This window comes from Cucumis sativus, chromosome 5 (assembly GCF_000004075.3).
Source record: "Cucumis sativus cultivar 9930 chromosome 5, Cucumber_9930_V3, whole genome shotgun sequence".
Taxonomy (NCBI): Eukaryota; Viridiplantae; Streptophyta; class Magnoliopsida; order Cucurbitales; family Cucurbitaceae; genus Cucumis; species Cucumis sativus.
In genome coordinates, this window is record NC_026659.2 from 3469308 (window position 1) to 3474427 (window position 5120).

At 30.6% G+C, this 5120-nt stretch overlaps 1 pseudogene; it reads right to left on the minus strand.

Annotated features, from left to right (window-relative positions):
• Window positions 1-540: 540 nt before the first annotated feature.
• LOC101211673 lies at window positions 541-3011 on the minus strand (annotated as a pseudogene).
• Window positions 3012-5120: the final 2109 nt, after the last annotated feature.

Sequence of the window (5120 nt, forward strand, 5' to 3'; positions counted from 1 at the left end):
TATTATAGATATAGATTCTCGTAGAGTAATTATACAATTCCCTAGCTTCTGTTTGAGGCATTTTCTATATCAATAGATATATGGTATAGTTTTATCAAATTTAACATTATTAAACTTATTCACATTACATTAAAATGAAGTGTGTGAACATCTAATATAATTGGCTATTAGTATAATGCCTTTCTCTATCTATTTTTCTCTTTTATGTATTTACGTATTTATTTATTTATTATTCTTTTTATTTTATCATATTTGGTTCAATTAATTAATTTATTTCTTACCATAGAAAGATCATTTATAAGGTTAAAAGATAAAACATTTTTAATGGTGTAATTTCAATTTTTGTTGGCTTTTATTTTTCTCTAAAAGTCATTCATCTCAATTAGCTAGCTAAGATAACTAATAAAATTTATTTATAGATTAGCTAACAAAAGTTGTATTAAGAATACCATTTCAAGACTTTTTTAAAAACCAATATCTAATTAATAGTTAAAAGTTAGTATCAACTAAATTATATAATCATATATATTACACCATTCATCAATTATGTGCACATAGTACTTGAATTGTCAATCTTGTAGATAAATTTGTAGCATCGCCTAATCTAAATGACTTTGCAGATACATCAGTTGAACAACTTTCTATGCCAATGCAAGCTTTTTCCACAACAAGAGCAATGTTTGTCACGTCCCATGAACCTTTCTTAAACGAACCACATTTTCCCTCTGGATTTCCGTAGCTAGCAAATTGGATATCAGAGATGACATGTCCTCCCTGACAAGACAACTCTAAGGTGCTTCCTTCATTAGCATTTTCACATATAGTTCCTATTGTGATTGTTTGAACTGACACTTATTGTGGATTTCCACCAATTTCTTCAAATAAAATCAATGTGTTTGTGTCGCTTGAAAGAAATGATCTTGGAACATGATACCATATTTGAGAAGGATTTCCACAATTTTTCACACATTTGCTAGGGTTGTATGCACCCCTGTAGTCACATGTTGCGCTGCAACTATCATTGCTAGCAATGAATGATAGCCAAAATCGACCTATGCTTTGCCCATTTACCCAAGCTTGGCCTTTTCCCATTCCTTGCATGTCCAAGACTACTGGATCAATTCCAACAGGTGTTTTAAAGCTAGTCTTTGTACCATGTCATTCTCCTTTCAATAGATTTTTGATTTAGTTTAATCCAATTTGTTATATGTGAGAACATCAGGTTGTAAATTTGCTTCATTTCTCCATTTAATCCAACCTTATAAGGCCATAAATTTGATGACAAATCAGTTGTCATATTTTCATCTCCAATTAGATAGATAGGACCTCCATCGATTCCCGTTGGTACCACATCATAAAATGCATCATAATTCTTCAATCCAACTGTGACACTCAAAAGGATTTATTGTGTTAGTTCTCGATTTTAGTAGAATGGGTTTCTCAAACACAAAACTCTGACCATTACTCCCCCATTGCGACCCAAGGTATCTTTTATTAACAAAAGCATGAAGCACATGACCCTTTGTATTTACTTGGAGAGTCACATTTTGAAGTGAAGATGTTCCGTTAGTGTCAACCTTCGTCATGTACCAGAAGTAATCGCTAAAATCAACTGTGACCCTTTTTTGTTCCAAAAGAAGGTTTGCCGCAAATTTACCATTTCCTTGCAGTGTGTCTTTCATAGGTTCTGGAGCCCAAGCCCATGACAGTTGTGCATTTTCCTTCTCATTTTGCTCCTTCACAAACATAGATGTCTGAGAATTTACTTTTGCAGTGTTGTAAACCTCCTTGTTGCAACCATCAAGAATGCTCACAGACCAAGCTGGTACAAAATATTTTCCATCTTCTTGTAGATCTATGGTGACATCATTTTTTCCATCTGTGTTGCTTAAAAAGCAAAACCTCTCCCCAGTTGTTGGGTTAAAGAATTTCGTTAAAGTTACAGAGCTACCAAAGTTTTGGTTTGAGCGTGTGCTGTTAGTGAGAATCTTCTCTCCTAACTTGATTGATGCATGGAGTTGTTTGAGATGCCCCCATTTAGGTTGATTCAAGTTTCCATATTCATCAAGTGGGGCGTTGTAATCGTAAGATGTACTGATGAATGGACCTCCTGATGTTCTTCCAAAGTTGGTGCCTCCATGATACATGTAATAATTGTTGAAGACTCCACCAGATTGAAAAAATCTTGCCACAGAAAATGCTACATCTTCTTCTGCAGTTCTATAAGGGTCTTTGTCGCCCCATTTCTTGAACCATCCCACCCAATTTTCAGTGAACATTTTTGGACTCTTAAGATTGTTTGGAGTAAAGTTATCACAATAGAATCCATTGCATGTATTAATGATAGGTTGTGGGGCATCACTTTGTTGGCACATGATCCATGGAACGCCAATATTGAGAGATTCGGCCATTTGAGCACACCAATTGATGTATGCTTTTCCTGCATCTCCATAAGCTGGTGTCATCACATTTCCATACTCATTCTCGATTTGAGCTAATATTATTGGCCCTCCTTGTGAAGCAAAGAGATTGGCTTGTTTACACATATTTACTATCTTTGTCGTGAAAGTTTGCATTTCATTCTTGTAAACTTGATTGTTAGTTCGTAGTTGGATTCCTGGCATATTGTGCAACCACACTGGAAAGCCTCCGTAGTTCCACTCGGCACACACGTAAGGACCAATCCTCATGACAACATAAAGTCCAGCGTCTTGGATAAGTTGGAAGAATTTAATAAAATCTAAACGTCCAGAGAAATCATATTTTCGTCGTTGTGGCTCGTGACGATCCCAGAAAATGTATGTCTCAATTGCATCAAGTCCACCATCTTTAGCTTTTTGAATGAGATCAGGCCACATTGCTTCAGTGCTGCGTGGATAATGAATTGAGCCTGAGAAAATAATACGTCGTTCTCCATTGATAATTATCGCATTTGAATCATACGAAACATTATCTCTCATGCAAAAAGTCAAGCAAGCTAGAGTTGGGACAAACCATTGAAGCTTAAACATCTTTGATCTCACAATTTATGTCTTTAGTTTATTTGTTTTCCCTAATCGGTGTGTTTATTTATATAGAATATGTAATGATAAGGTGAGAGCTATTTCCTATCTATATTTGTGTTCAAGTTGTTGATCAATTCTAAACATGCATGGAAAAACGACTTACAAAAGTTTTTCGATATGAGTTGCATCCTTTGAAATTGTAAAACTCTAGTTGACCTTATCCTTAAATAACTTTTTTACCGAATTATAACTATTATGCAATTAACAAAAATGTATTTTTTTTTCCAACAACTTAGGATTCTATTTTTTATTTTTCACATTTGGCTTAATGTTGTAAGTCATCAACGCAATGATGATATCAACATATGTATTTAACCAACCTCTTAAATGGTGAGTTTTTAATCATTCACATTAGTACTCAATTGTCATTAAAACTAATTAATTAAAAATCATATTCAAATTTGAAGAGGTTAATTTAAAATACTTCTTTAATTTATATATTTATTTAACAAGCTTTAAAATATTGTTTTATTTTTCACTTTTTATAATATGTAAGAGCGAAGAAATCAAACCTCTAATCTTAAAATCGGTAATACAAATTTTATGTCAATTTAGACGTATTCACTTAGTCATATAAAATTTATTAAGTTCTATTCAAATATGATTATTATACCCTTCCAATATATGTTAAATTTTGACCATTCTATTTTACGAACACAATTTTTGAAAAGAAAATTGGAGAAAATAATAGAATAGAGCTCTCAACTTGAATTTCAAGCAATTAATTATAAATTAAATTAGTTGATGAAAACATTGATCAGTTGATTAAAAACTTATATGTCGACGAAAAATGGTTTCTTTTCATTATAAAATTTTATAACGATTATTTTTAAATTTTAGAGGGCATCCGTCTAATAACTCTCTTAGGTTACCAACTTATTTCAATAAACTTTGTTAATTTCTCCATAATCATATGATTAATAACACGAGGTATACAACTACCAAACGTATAAGATCTTATTGATCATATCATCAAAATGAGACATCTATTGAAAATAGGAACCGAAACGTGGAAGCAGATTCCTTAACTCGTATAGGTGACCTTCGACGATCCATGTAAAACTAAACATTCAATATTGATTGTTTTAAGCAATTAGAAAAGTATTTTAGATTGATTTCAATCACGACAAAAATGATTTGAAGGATTTAACATATAGTACACTTTTAGGTTGAAGCTTAAATATGACCACAACATTAAATTTTCTTATATATAGGTCAACAAATGACCCAATGAATGAGTAGCTTTTCCTTCTATAATTATCTCAATAATGCTTATGGTATTGGACCACTCTCCACTTAATTATTAAATTTGATGTAATTACATAACACTTTATAAAAATATTATACCATGGAATTATTCCCAATATTTGCTCACTCTATGAGAAAGACATTTTCCATAATAAAAATTGCAAAATACAAAGTATATATATATATATGTGAAGAAAAAATTATCTAATGTTATATATAGTTACCTATTAATTAGAGAAAAATTCTAATAATAATGTGCTTGAACTTTATACTAAGATAATTTTTCTAAAACAATCATTTTGTTTTATTAGTGGAAAAAATGTAGAAATTTTAATAATGATTATTTATATGCTTTTATAAAAGCTAATGTGTATTAAATATTCTTATAGTAATAGAAATGAAATAGTTTTCAAAATAGAAATTTGCTTTTCTTTTAAAAGTATCTAAAAAAAATCATGACTAGTTCATTTTTAGGTCGTTATCATTGAATTACTAAGATTCATAATTTAATGAGCTATTATCTATAGTTGTTTATCATTAATAAATATGAACGTCTTACTATAATTGTAAATATTTTCAACCGTTTTACTACTTAAAATTACCTTAGAAAAATGCCCATTATCGATAATGATAAATTAAGGTCTAATAGTACTTTAATTGCTTTTTAAAAAAAATTAGAATCATAATACCTTAATTGTTTATATCACTATTTACAAACCAATAATTACATAAGACTAAATAATTTGATTGGTCTTATAGGTAATCTAAGATATTAGACATCCAATATTACATGGGTATCAATTAATT